The 15,520-nt window shown below is 40.0% G+C and overlaps 1 pseudogene; it reads left to right on the plus strand.

Moving 5' to 3' along the window:
* The first annotated feature begins 498 nt into the window (after positions 1-498).
* Positions 499-2,720, plus strand: LOC107824920 (protein FAR1-RELATED SEQUENCE 6-like; annotated as a pseudogene).
* The last annotated feature ends 12,800 nt before the right edge of the window (positions 2,721-15,520 follow it).

A 15,520-nucleotide genomic window follows, 5' to 3' on the forward strand; every position in this document is an offset into this window, starting at 1 on the left:
GTTCTTCAAATAAAAGTAACAAATTAAATTTATCTACTCTTCTAATAATCAAAGACACTGGTTTCAATCTCTAAAAAATTTCGAACACAAACATTTAATTAAAAGACCCCGTAAATTCAGAGTATGAGCCTTTTGTATTTAAGCTAGTAAACTGGGAACTTGATAATTAATCTATGTAACAACTAATAATTAGAGTGCACCACATTATTCTGAAATTTTATTTTCTATCCTATCCATGAGCTCTTCAAGTTAGTCGTTTACTAGAAAATTTGTTAGCTAATATTTATAACAGTATGTAATTATAGAGCTCACTGAAGGTTCTTCTTAGTGTTTATACAGTCTTTAAAATGTTGAAGATAATCCATAGGTTATTTGTAGTGTGTGGCCCGAAGCATTGACCTGCTTTTGGTGGGTTTAACAAAGTAGTACAAAATTTATGCCTACGTTAAGTGATAATGGTCAGCTGTCAGTTGCTTTTATTAAGAGACAACGACTGAGATGACGCCCTTTGTCATCTTAAAATTTAAGCCTAAGGTACATAATCAAATTCCATGTAGTGTTACTTGACAAAAAGATTGAGATTGCTTGTGATATACCCAAGTTGTTTATTATTACAAGCAGATAATCTGATTGGCCTTTACGTGATTTTTTTATGTGAGTAGAAGTTTAATTTGCTAATATATTTTATCTATTTGATACATCTCAATTTCAGAAGGAAGAAGCTTCTCTTGATGGTGAGCAAGATGTTACTGGGCAAGGCAGCGGGAGATTGCAAGAAATAGAGTCAGATAGGTTAGATGACCAGAATAGTGAGCAAATTGAGTCGGATGAATTATTTGCTCAATATGGTGGGCAAATAGAGTCAGATGGTTAGATGATGCTTACAACTATTATAATTGTTATGCCAGGGAGATTGGTTTTCGTGTTAGAGTAAAGAATTCTTGGTTCAAAAGAAATAGCGGGGAGAAGTATGGTGCAGTGCTATGCTGCAGTAGCCAGGGCTTTAAGAGGATTAAAGATGTAAATCGGTTGTGTAAGGAAACTAGAACTAGTTGTCCTGCAATGATGAGGATGAGAATGGTGGACTCCAAAGGATGGAGAGTACTTGAAGTTACCCTTGAACATAATCATTTGTTAGGTGCAAAAGCATACAAGTTTATTAAGAAGACGGGTGCTGGAAATAAGAAAAGTTGGATTCGAACTATGATGCTGAAGTCCGAACAATCAAGTTATATCGGGCACTTGTGATTGATGCAGGTGCGAATTGGAATGCCAATTTTTAGCGCAAGGAGGTGCAAAACTTCATCTGATTGTCACGATAAGCTGAACTTAAGAAAGGGAGACACGCAAGCCATGTATAATTATTTCTGTCGAATGCAATTGACAAACCCAAACTTCTTTTACTTGATGGGTCTGAATGATGAAGGGCAGTTGACGACTGTGTTCTGGAGTGATGTCAGGTAAAGGGCATATGCTTACTCCATTGATGTGATCTATTTTGATAATTCATATTTGTCCAACAAATATGAGATTCCTCTTGTGGCATTTGTGGGCACAAATCACCATGGTCAATCGTTGTTGCTGGGTTGTGGCCTACTTGCGGGCGAGGCAAAAGCCTCTTATATTTCGGTGTGTGTTCAAAGCTTCGCTCACTTGCTCACTTGGATGTTTCCCTCAAACAATTATTACAGAAAGATGCAAGATTTTGGAGAGTGCTATAAGTGAGGTGATTCCGAAGTCTTTTCATCGTTTGCTCTATCACACATCATGAGGGAAGTTCCAGAAAAGTTGGGAGGGTTGTGTAACTATGATGCTATTAGAAAGGCATTAATTAAAACAATATATGAGGCTCTGAAGCCATTTGATTTCGAAGCAGCATGGAGATTTATTATCCAAAGATTTGGAGTTGGTGATCATGAGTGGCTTCTTTCACTCTATGATGACCGAGCTAAATGGGCTCCAGTTGATTTGAAAGATACTTTTTTTGCTGGAATGGCCACTGCAAGGTGTAACGAGACATTGACTATTTTTTTCGATAAATATTTGCACAAGCAAAGTCCTCTAAAAGAGTTTCTTGATAAAAATGAATGAGCTTTGCAGAAAAAGAACAAGGAAGAAGCGGTTGCAGATACAGAGTGGAGAAACTCGAACCCTGAACTAAAAACAAGATGATCCTTTGAGTTGCAGCTTTCCAAAGTGTACACTAGAGAGATCTTCAAAAGATTTCAGTTAGAGGTGGATGAGATGTATTCTTGTTTCAGCACAACACAGTTACATGTTGACGGGCAGATGGTAACATTTTTGGTGAAGGAGCGTGTTTTGGAAGAGGGAAATAGGAGAGAGATACGGGATTATGAAGTTCTGTACAACAGAGCTGCAGCCGAAGCTCGTTGTATTTGCAGCTGCTTCAACTTCTATGGATATATGTGCAGGCATGCGTTGTGTGTACTGAACCTCAATGGTGTGGAAGAGATCCCTTCAAAGTATATTTTATCACGTTGGAAAAATGATTACAAGCGATTATGTGAATCAGATCTTGAATCCAGTTCTACTGAGTTCACTGAACACGTTCATGGTTTAGCTAGTTGTATAGAAGTGTATTACAAGTTATGCAGGAAGGGGTGATTTCCCTAGATCATTAGAAAGTAGCTCCAAGCGCATTTGAAGAGTCTCTGACCAGAGTTCACCACATTGAAGAAAACATAAATGTTATGGCGTAAAAAAGAACAAAAAATAAAAAACAAAATAAAATTTTGTAATAATCCGACCGGTCGTTTAGAGAGTAATAGCCCCGATTCCCTATTTGCTGCTTCTCCCATATCTATTTCTGCTATTGTGACTTGTCAGGAGATTTCATTTTGGTTTTTGGAGTGTTTTGGTACACTTAGTCCTTAAATGGTGGTTTAAGCCTTAGGATTTGGACCGTAGTCGGAACTATATGAAGACGACTCCGAATTAGAATTTTATCGGTTCCGTTAGCTCTGTTAGGTGATTTTGGACTTAGGGGCATGTCCGGATTGTGTTTTGGAGGTCCGTAGCTTATTTAGGCTTGAAATGGCAAAAGTCAATTTTTTGGAGATTTTGATCGGTAGTAGACTTTTTGATATCGGAGTCGGATTCCGATTCCGAAAGTTGGAGTAGGTCCGTAAGGTTGAATATGACTTGTGTGCAAAATTTGAGGTCATTCGGACTCGGTTTGATGGGTTCGACACCGGTTGTAGAAGTTTGAATGTTTCAAGTTCTTTAAGTTTGAATTGGAGGATGATTCATGATTTTAGCATTGTTTGATGTGGTTTGAGGGCTCGACTAAGTTCGTATGGTGTTTTAGGACTTGTTGGTATATTTGGTTGAGGTTCCGGGGGCCTCGGGTGTATTTCAGATGCTTAAAGGGTTGAAATTTGGAATTAGGCCATTGATGAAGTTTCAGACATCTGGTGTTTTCGCACCTGCGGTGGGGATACCGCAGGTGCAGGTTCGGAAATGCGAAGAAGCAAGCGCAAAAGCGGATTTGGGCAGCTCCGACTGGGATCGCAGGTGCGAGGTTAGTTCCGCATCTGTGATGCCCGCATATGCGAGAGAGGAATCGCAGATGCAGCGAAGGACCGCAGAAGCGGACAGGTATCCGCAGGCGCATTCACGCAGGTGCGGCCCCATTGCCGCAGATGCGAACCCAGCCTTCATAAGTGACTTTCGCACTTGTGATGCTTTTCCCACAGGTGCGGTGCCGCAGGGGGATGATGAGGTCGCAGGAGCGGATTCGCTGGGCAGAAAAGAGAGAGTTTCGAGGGTTTGATTCATTTATCCATTTTTGGAGTTGGGAGCTCGGAAATTGGTGATTCTTTGAGGGATTTGCCGAGAGAGCATTGGGGTAACGATTCCTTACTCGTTTTTGGTTGTATTTCATTAATCTATAATTATTTTCTCCATTTAATTTCGGATTTGGATTGAAAAGTTGGAAAAATGGGGGGAAACGTTCCCTAACCGAATTTCTGAGTTTTGATTGGGATTTAGACATTGGATTAGGATAATTTTGGTACGAGTGAACTCATGAGTGAATGGATGTTCGTATTTTGTGACTTTTACCCGATTTCGAGACGTGTGCCCGAGTCGACTTTTTAGGGCGAATTTTGGAATTTTTGATAAAATCTTGATTTCATTAATTAGATTAGTCTATTATAGTTGTATTTATGATATGTAATTGTTTTTGGCTAGATTTGGGCCATTCGGAGCCGAATATTCGTGGGAAAGGCATTGTGACCGATTGATTGAGTTTGGCTCGAGGTAAGTGGCTTGTCTAACTTTGTGTGGGGAAAATCCACCTTAAGATTTGGAACTATTGTGATATGTGAGCGCCATGTACGTGAGGTGACGAGTACGTACACGGGCTAGTTGTGGTAAACCCGATTTTTCTTACTGAGAAACAATATGTTTTCCTTTTATTTTGAGTTATACCACTTTAAATGAGTATTAATTTATTTTCATTCTTAATTGAGTTATTCCAATATGTGTAGCTATCATGTTTAGTCTAATACAACATGTCTACGTGTCTTAATTGCTTTTGTGAATTCTGTGCAGCATGCTTAGTGAATTTCCTGCTTCTTCCTTGACTGGTACTTAGTCTAAATCGTAAGATTTTGTGATGTAGTTGTATTTCTATTGTTTGCGCTGCATATTTACTTTGGGACTACGGAACGGTATTCCGGGAGATCCCCTTGTACTGCATATTTACTTTGGGACTACGGAATGGTATTCCGGGAGATCCCCCTGTCTTGCATATTTACTTTGGGACTACAGAACGGTATTTCGGTAGATCCTCCTTGTATTGCATATTTACTTTGGGACTACCGAATGGTATTCGGGAGATCCTCCCTGCACATTAACGTTTGGGACTACGAGACGGTATCTCGGGAGATCCCCTGTTATATTTCTGTGTATTGAGTTGTTACCTTCTATGAATTCTTTCTTGTTAAATTTCAGTCTTTATTTTACTGCGATATTTAATTCTTGCCTTGATTTATTATCATATTCCAGTAGGGCCCGGACCTGACCTCGTCACTACTCTACCGAGGTTAGGCTTGACACTTACTGGGTACCGATTGTGGTGTACTCATTCTACTCTTCTGCACCTTTTTTCGTGTGCAGATCCAGGTGCTCCTTATCAGCTGCACTATCAGTTAGTCGAGACAGCTTTGGAGACTTCAAGGTATATCTTCCGCGTCCGCAGACCTCAGAGTCCCCTTCTACTCTTCCCCATGCCTATTAACTTATGTATTTTCTTTTGATAGACTCTGATGTATAGATACACTAGATTTTTTCTCCTGTAGTTTGTGATTCACGATGTTCCGGGTTTTGGGATTGTTGTGTATTTTTGAATAGTTGGTTAAATTTATATTTTTATTTCATTATTCCACAAAATGTTAGGCTTACCTAGTTGTAGAGACTAGGTGCCGTCACGACGTCACCAGTCATGTTTGATTGCTCTTAGTGGTTTTGAGACCAGAGCCGATTTATTATTGCTCAGCATGGTGGACTTTGATATTATTTTGGGCATGGACTGGTTGTCTCCCCATTATGTTATTCTTGATTATCACGCTAAAACCGTGACATTGGCTATGCCAGATTTATCCCGGTTAGTGTGGAAAGGTACCTTAGAGTATACTCCCAGCAGAGTTATTTCATTTCTTAAAGCTCAATGAATGGTTGAGAAGGGGTGTGACGCGTATCTAGCTTATGTGAGAGATTTTAGTATTGATACCCCTACTGTTGAGTCAGTTCCAGTAGTGAGGGACTTTCCAGATGTGTTTCCAGCTGATCTTCCGGGCATGCCGCCCGACAAAGATATTGATTTTGGCATTGATTTGTTGCCAGGCACTCAGCCCATCTTTATTCCTCCATATCGTATGGCTCCTCTTGAGTTGAAGGAGCAGTTACAGGAATTGCTTGATAAGGGCTTCATTCGGCCCGGTGTGTCACCTTGGGGTGCTCCTGCCTTGTTTGTGAAGAAGAATGGCGGTTCTATGCAGATGTGTATTGATTACCGCCAGTTGAACAAAGTCACAGTGAAGAACATGTATCCATTGCCTCGTATTGATGACTTATTTGATCAATTACAGGGTGCTAGAGTGTTTTCCAAGATTGACTTACATTCAGGATATCATCAGTTGAAGATTCGGGAGCCAGATATCTCGAAGACTGCTTTCTGTATCAGATATAGTCACTATGAGTTTCTTGCTATGTCTTTTGGGCTGACCAATGCCCCAGCAGCTTTTATGCACTTGATGCACAGTGTGTTCCGGCCTTATCTTGACTCATTAGTCATTGTGTTTATTGATGACATTCTGGTGTACTCTCGGACTTGGGAAGATCATGAGCAGGACCCGAGGACTGCACTTCAGACCTTGAGAGAAAAGAAGTTATAGGCAAAATTTTCAAAGTGTGAGTTTTGGCTAGACTCAGTGGCATTCTTGGGTCATATAGTATCGAGTGAGGGGATCCAGGTGGATCCGAAGAAGATTGAAGCAGTGCAGAGTTGGCCCAGACCGTCCTCAGCTACAGAGATCCGGAGTTTTCTTGGTTTGGCGGGGTATTACCATCGCTTTGTAGAAGGATTCTCATCTATTGCAGCACCTATGACCAGGCTGACCCAGAAGGGTGCTCCGTTCAGGTGGACAGAGGAATGTGAGGAGAGCTTTCAGAAGCTCAAGACAGCTTTGACTACGTCCCCGGTATTGGTATTGCCTATAGGTTCGGGGTCTTATACTGTATATTGTGATGCATCGCGGATTGGTCTCGGTGCGGTATTGATGCAGGATGGTAGGGTGATTGCCTACGCGTCCTGACAGCTGAAGGTGCATGAATAGAACTATCTTGTCCACGACCTTGAGTTTGAAGCTATTGTTCATGCCTTGAAGATTTGGCGGCATTATTTATACGGTGTTCCTTATGAGATTTACACCGATCACAGGAGTTTGCAGCATCTGTTCAAGCAGAAGGATCTTAATTTGCGTTAGATGAGGTGGTTGGAGCTACTTAAGGATTATGATATCACTATTTTGTACCTCACTGGGAAGGCCAATGTGATGGCCGATGCTTTAAGTCGCCGGGCAGAGAGTTTGGGGAGCTTAGCATATCTACCAGCAGCAGAGAGGCCCATGGCGTTGGATGTTCAAGCCTTAGCCAGCCAGTTTGTGAGATTAGATATTTCTGAGCTGAGTCGAGTATTGGCTTGTGTGGTCTCTCAGTCTTCTCTTTATGATCGTATCAGGGAGTGTCAGAATGATGACTCCCATCTGCTTGTCCTTATGGACATGGTCCAACACGGTGATGCTAAGGAGGTCACTATTGGAGATGATGGTGCATTGAGGATGAAGGGCAGGCTATGTGTGCCCAATGTAGATGGTTTGCGTGAGTTGATTCTTCAGGAGGCTCACAGTTTGCGGTACTCTATTCATTCGGGTGCCGCAAAGATGTATCAGGACTTGAAATAACATTTCTGGTGGAGGAGGATAAAGAAGGACATAGTAGAGTATGTGGCTCGATGTCTGAATTGCCAGCAGATAAAATATAAGCATCAACGACCAGGTGGATTGCTTCAGAAGTTAGAGATTTCGGAGTGGAAATGGGAGCAGATCACTATGGATTTCGTTGTTGGACTCCCACGGACTCAGCGGAGGTTTGATGTAGTTTGGATGATTGTGGATAGGCTGACCAAGTCGACTTATTTTATTCCTGTGATGACCACCTATTCTTCCGAGCAGCTAGCTCAAATCTACATCTGTGAGATCGTCAGGCTTCATGGCATACAGGTATCTGTTATCTCTGACCAGGGTACGCAGTTTATATCACGATTCTGGAGAGCTGTACAGCATGAGTTGGGAACTCGGGTTGAGTTGAGCACATCATTTCACCCTCAGACGGACGGACAATCCGAGCGCACTATTCAGATACTGGAGGATATGCTCCGCGCTTGTGTGATAGATTTTGGGGGTGCTTGGGAGCAGTTCTTGCCACTTGCAGAGTTTGCTTACAACAACAGTTATCAGTCCAACATTCAGATGGCACCATATGAGGCTCTGTATGGTAGGCGGTGTCGGTCCCCAGTGGGTTGGTTCGAGCCAGGCGAGGCCAGATTATTGGGTACGGACTTGGTTCAAGATGCCTTGGAAAAGGTTAAGGTGATTCAAGATAGACTTCGCACAGCCCAGTCCAAACAGAAGAGTTACGCAGACCGAAAGGTTTGCGATGTTGCATTCATGATTGGAGAGCGGGTCTTGCTCCGGGTTTCGCCTATGAAGGGCGTTATGAGATTCAAAAAGAAGGGCAAGCTGAGCCCAAGGTTCATTGGTCCTTTTGAGGTGTTGCGGCGTGTTGGGGAGGCTGCTTATGAGCTTGCCTTACCTTCCAGCCTAGCAGGAGTTCATCTGGTATTTCATGTTTCGATGCTCTGGAAGTATCACGGCGATCCGTCCCATGTGTTGGATTTCAGCTCAGTCTAATTGGATAAGGATCTATCTTATGTTGAGGAGCCGGTGGCTATTTTGGACAGGCAGGTCAAAAAGCTAAGATCAAAGAATATTGCTTCTGTAAAGGTTCAATGGAGGGGATAGCCGGTCGAGGAGGCGACTTGGGAGACCGAGCAAGATATGTGCAACCGTTATCCTCATCTTTTCACCACTTCAGGTATGTCTCTATGCTTATTTGAATACGAATGATTGTTTTAAGAGGTGGAAGATGTAACGACCCGACCGGTCGTTTTGAGAGTAATAGCCCCGATCCCCTATTTACTACTTCTCCCATATCTATTCTGCTATTGTGACTTACCGGGAGGTTTCGTTTTGGTTTTTAGAGTATTTTGGGACACTTAGTCCCTAAATGGAGGTTTAAGCCTTAGGATTTGGACCGTAGTCGGAACTATGTGAAGACGACTCTGGAATGGAATTATGTCAGTTTTGTTAGCTCCGTAAGGTGATTTTGGACTTAGGGGCATGTTCGGATTATTTTTTGAGGTCCGTAGCTTATTTAGGCTTGAAATGGCGAAAGTTAAATTTTTGGAGATTTTGACCGATAGTGGACTTTTTGATATCGGGGTCGGATTCCAATTCCGGAAGTTGGAGTAGGTCCGTAAGGTTGAATATGACTTGTGTGCAAAATTTGAGGTCATTCGAACGTGGTTTGATAGGTTTCGGCGCCGGATGTAGAAGTTTGAAAGTTTCAAGTACTTTAAGTTTGAATTGGAGGGTGATTCGTGATTTTAGCATTGTTTGATGTGGTTTGAGGGCTCGACTAAGTTCGTATGGTATTTTAGGACTTGTTGGTATATTTGGTTGAGGTCCCAGGGTCCTCGAGTGTGTTTCGGATGCTTAACGGGTTGAAATTTGGACTTAGGCCATTGCTGAAGTTTCAGACATCTGGTGTTTTCGCACTTGCGGTGGGGATACCGCAGGTGCGGGCTCACAAATGCGAAGAAGCAAGTGCAGAAGCAGATTTGGGCAGCTCAGGCTGGGATCGCAGGTGCCAGGTTAGTTCCGCATCTGCAATGCCTGTAGATGCAAGAGAGGAATCGCAGATGCGGCAAAGGACCGCAGAAGCGGACAGGTATCCGCAGGCGCGCTCATGCAGGTGCGACCCCATTGCCACAGATGCGGACCCAACCTTCATAAGTGACTTTCACACCTGCACTGCTTTTCCCTCAGGTGCGGTGCCGCAAGTGCGATGATGAGGTCGGAGGAGTGGGTTCGCAGGGCAGAAACGAGAGAGTTTCGAGGGTTTGATTCATTTCTCCATTTTTGGACTTGGGAGCTCGGAAATTAGCGATTCTGTGAGGGATTTGTAGAGAGAACTTTGGGGTAATGATTCCTTACTCGATTTTGGTTGTATTTCATTAATCTATAGTTGTTTTCTATATTTAATTTCGGATTTGGATTGAAAAGTTGGGAAAATGGGAGAAAAGTTCCCTAACCGAATTTTTGATTTTTGATTCGGATTTAGACATCGGATTTGGATAATTTGGTACGAGTGAACTCATGAGTGAATGGGTGTTCGTATTTTGTGATTTTTATCCGATTCCGAGACGTGGGCCCAGGTCGACTTTTTAGGGCCAATTTCGAGATTTTTGTTAAAATCTTGATTTCATTAATTAGATTAGTCTATTATAGTTGTATTTATGATATGTAAGTGTTTTTGGCAAGATTTGGGCCATTCGGGGCCGGATATTCGTGGGGAAAGGCATTGTGACCAATTGATTGAGCTTGGCTCGAGGTGAGTGGCTTGTCTAACTGTGTGGGGGGGAATCCACCTTATGATTTGGAACTATTGTGATATGTGAACGTCGTGTACGTGAGGTGACGAGTACGTACACGGGATTGTTGTGGTAAAACACGATTTTTCTTACAGAGAAACAACATATTTTCCTTTTATTTTGAGTTATACCACTTTAAATGAGTATTAATCTATTTTCATTCTTAATTGAGTTATTCCAATATGTGTAGCTATCATATTTAGTCTAATACAACATGTCTACGTGTCTTAATTGCTTATGTGAACTCTGTGCAGCATGCTTAGTGAATTTCCTGCTTCTTCCTTGACTGGTACTTAGTCTAAATCGTAAGATTTCGTGATGTAGTTGTATTTCTATTGTTTGCGCTGCATATTTACTTTGGGACTACGGAACGGTATTCCGTGAGATCCCCCTGTACTGCATATTTACTTTGGGACTACGGAACGGTATTTCGGGAGATTCCTTTGTACTGCATATTTACTTTGGGAATACGGAACGTTATTCCGGGAGATCCCCCTGTCTTCCATATTTACTTTGGGACTACGGAACGGTATTTCGGTAGATCCCCCTGTCTTGCATATTTACTTTGGGACTACGGAATAGTATTTTGGGAGATCCCCCTGTCTTACATATTTACTTTGGGACTACGGAACGGTATTCCGGGAGATCCCCCTGTACATTTACGTTTGGGACTACGAGACGGTATCTCGGGAGATCCCTTGTTGTATTTCTGTGTATTGAGATGTTACCTTCTATGAATTCTTTGTTAAATTTCAGTCTTTATTTTACTGCGATATTTCATTCTTGCCGCTTTATTATCATATTCCAGTAGGGCTCGAACCTGACCTCGTCACTACTCTACCGAGGTTAGGCTTGGCACTTACTGGGTACCGATTGTGGTGTACTCATTCTACTGTTCTGCACATATTTTTCGTGTGCAGATCCAGGTGCTCCTTATCAGCCACACTATCAGTGAGCCGGGACAACGTTGGAGACTTCAAGCTATATCTGTCGCGTCCGCAGACCTCGGAGTCCCCTTCTACTCTTCCCCATGTCCATTATCTTCTGTATTTTCTTTTGATAGACTCTGATGTATAGAGATACTAGATTTTTCCTCCTGTAGTTTGTGATTCACGATGTTTCGGGTTTTGGGATTGTTGTGTATTTTTGAATAGTTTGTTAAATTTATATTTTTATTTCATTATTCCGTAAAATGTTAGGCTTACCGAGTTGTAGAGACTAGGTGCCGTCACGACGTCATACGGAAAGGAAATTTGGGTTGTGACAAATGTTGTGGTACGTGAAGTCAGGCGCTCGTCGGAACCCTAGCTTCTGCTGGGCGCGTGAGGGGGCCTTTGCTGTAGAGCCATTGCATCAGCGATGATTAAGGCTCATGCTGTGGTTAATACACAGGCTCCTGCTACATTAAGAAAGTCAGAAAGAACAAGCAAACCTCCCATATAGCTTAAGGACTTTGTGAGTCTGGATAATGGGAAGGCAACAACTAGTAATTGCTTGTATCCACTATCTATGTGCTGAGTTATGCAGGTCTCTCAGTCGTATATCAAAGTTATGTAACAAAGATGTCAACATAAGTAGAACCTAAGTCCTACTATAAAGCAGCTAAAGACTTTAGGTGGATTGAAGCCATGAAGGCTGAAATTCAGGATTTAGAAGATAACAACACCTAGGTTGTAGTACCATTGCCTACTGGAAAAAAGGTCATAGGTTGCAAATGGGTATATAAGATCAAATACAAGGCCACTGGTGAAATAGAGAGGTTCAAAGCAAAGCTAGTAGTCAAGGGGTATAATCAGAATGAAGGGATTGATTACCAAGAGACCTTTTCACCACCGGTGAAAATGGTCACTATCAGAACTGTATTGTCTTTGGCAGCAGTCAATGATTGGTGTATCTATAAGATGGATGTCTTTAATGTATTTCTACGGGAAGATCTTCATGAGGAAGTATATATGTAATTGCCTTAAGGTTTTTCTCATCCATAAGACAAGCCACTGGCCTCCAAATTGCTCAAAATGGGCTTAAACAAGCCTCTAGACAGTGGAATATCAAATTTACCACTGACTTGCTTGACTTTGGCATCACTCAAAGTCACCTTGACTACTCTTTACTTACAAAGAAAATATAAGACAAGCTAGTCCTTGTTCTAATTTATGTCTATGATCTTCTTATCACAGGGAATGATCCGTCTCTAATTCAAGACATGAAAAATGTACTGCAAAGCAATTTTAAGATCAAGGATTTAGGAGAACTTAGGTACTTCCTTGGCCTAGAGTTTGCAAGAACTAAGGATGGCGTCCTCATGCATCAGAGAAAATATGCTTTGGAGTTGATTTCTGATTTGGTGCTAGCTGGATCCAAGCCTCTTGGTGCTCCTCTAAAGCTAAATCTCAAGCTTACCTTTGCAGAGTTTGATCAACACGTTGGCCAATCTCAGGATACTTTATTACCTGATCCTGGAGGCTATTAGAGGCTCATTGGTCGACTACTCTATCCCACCATCAGCAGACCAGATATTTTCTATGTTGTCCAATGCCTTAGTTAGTTTATACATGCCCCTAAGGTTTCTCATATGTAGGCTGCTACTAAGGTGGTGAGATATGTGAAGCAGGCCCCTGGCCTTGGTATTTTCTTTTCTGCTTCCGGTTCTAATCAGCTTCAGGCCTTTTGTGATGCTGACTGGGCCTCTTGTCCAGTTAGCATGAAATCTACCACTGGCTATGTGATCAAATATGGGAACTCTCTTATTTGATGGAAATCCAAGAAACAATCCATTGTGTCTCGTAGTTATGCTGAGGCAGAATACAGAAGTTTGGCCTCCACAGTTGCTAAGATTGTGTGGCTTACTAGCATGTTCAAGGAACTCAATGCCCCACTCTCTTTGCCAGTGCCTTTGCATTGTGATAGAAAATCATTCATCCAATTGTTGCTAACCCTGTCTTCCATAAACGTACCAAACACATCGACATAGACTGCTACTTTATTCGTGAGAAGATTCTTCAAGGTCTTGTGCATACTGTTTACTTGGCTTCTTCTGAGCAGTATGCTGATCTCCTAACCAAGGGTCTTAGCATATATCAACATCACTATTTGCTGTCCAAGCTAGGGATGAAGAACATCTTCATTTTGAGGTCTTTGGGGGGAGGGGGGAGGGGTTGAAGTATTAGATACTAGCACTGAGGTACCTTAGAGGTTGTATTCTTACTTTAACTTAACCCACGTAGTTAGAGTTGTAGTTAGTTGACTATAGTTAGAAAGTTAGTTAGGATAGTTGGGTTAGCTGTATATAACCGACTCTCTCCTTTGTTTGTAGTTAGTTGAGTTCATTTCAATACAAATGAAAATGAGCTGAGCTCTCGATTCTCTCTCTCTCGTCTCATGATTTCAATTGATTTCTTCTTCTCATCAACTTAACACAATTTTACACTTGTATATATATGCCTTTCACTTATGTTCAACTAAATGATGCTAATTTATAAGCCTTTTTTCAATGTGTTAGCTGTTAGGTCCTTTTAAAAGTTGTGAAACAGCCACTTTTTCAAATCTATTTTGCCCATGAATTATAACTTTTTTTAACCAAAAAAAAGAATTAATACCCAAAAAGATGCTGCAAAATATTTAAGAAGAGTAAAAATGCTCACATCGATTTCTTTTATGCAAGTCAATGTAGAAAGTATTAGACTGTAACCTAATTTTATTACCGATTTACTACTTTCAAAAATAAGTTATTAAGTTGTCATTAAGCATTAGACAGTGATAGGATTGTGATTACTAACTTATTACTTCCACAAAATGAGAAATTAATTTATCATTAATATTAGACAACAAATTGTCATTACTGCCATATTTCTTTTTTGCATGTGTGTTGTCACTGAAGCAAATTTAATTAACTTTTGTAGTTTAATTTGGAAAAAGTTTTATTTGATTAATTCTTTATTACTTTGGTTATCCAATACATTTTCGTAAACGGAAAAGGGTCAGAAATGCCCTTAACGTATTAGAAATTGCTCAAAAATGCCCTTCTTCCACCTATGAGTTCAAATTTACTCTTAATGTTATTTTTAGGCTTTAAAATGCCCCTCTCTTAACGGAAAGATGACATGGCATTGATGGGCATTTTAATTAAACATGTAACATTTATTTAGTCTAGAAAAAAGTGAATTGTTTTTACTAAAAACTGAAAAAAACGAAAATATTTGTTTTTCAGTTTTTACAAAAAAACTGCTTTAAAAAAAGCTGAAAAATATTTTCTAAAATAATATTTTTATAAAAACTGAAAAACAGAACTGATAAGTTATTTTCTAAAGCAATGTTTTTGTAAAAGCTGAAAAAAAATATTTTCCTCTTCTTCTTCCTTACTTGTTTGTCCATTTACTTTATGATTTCATTTTTTTATATATATTTTAGTTCTTCTAATGAGTCAGTATATCAAAATTGAAATATTTTCTTTTTTTCCAGTTTTTAGTATAAAAAAAACTATTAGTCTCGAAAAATATAACATTTATTTAGTTAAACATGTAGCATTTATTTAGGAATAGATTGACTTTCTGAGATCTGAAAAAATGGTATTTTAATTAAACATATAGCATTTATTTAGTCTGGAAAAAAGTGAATTTGTTATACTAAAAACTGGAAAAAAAACGAAAATATTTCAGTTTTGATATACTAACTCATTAGAAGACCTAAAATGTATTTTAAAAAAATGAACTAGAAAGCATATGGACAACAAGAAAGGAAAGAAGAAGAGGAAATAATTTTTTTTATTTTTTACAAAAATATTATTTTAGAAAATATTTTTCAGCTTTTTTAAAGCAGTTTTTTTGTAAAAACTGGAAAAAAATCATTTTTCAATTTTTAGTAAGTTTTTATTAAAAAAAAATCACTTTTTTCCAGACTAAATAAATGCTACATGTTTAATTAAAACAGAAAAAGGTCAGAAATGCCCTTAATGTATTAGAAATAGCTCAAAAATATCTTCCTTCCACCTATGAGTTCAAATTTATCCTTAATGTTAAAATGTCCATCAATGCCATGTCATCTTTCCGTTAAGAGAGGGGCATTTTTAAGCCTAAAAATAACATTAATGGCAAATTTGAACTCATAGGTGAAAAGACACATTTTTTGAGTCATTTTTAATACGTTAAGGGTATTTTTGACCCTTTTTCATTTCGTAAATATTTTATAAAAAAAATAATGCTTAGCTGAATACCCAAAAATGCATTG

Source organism: Nicotiana tabacum, chromosome 4, assembly GCF_000715075.1.
Source record: "Nicotiana tabacum cultivar K326 chromosome 4, ASM71507v2, whole genome shotgun sequence".
NCBI lineage: Eukaryota > Viridiplantae > Streptophyta > Magnoliopsida > Solanales > Solanaceae > Nicotiana > Nicotiana tabacum.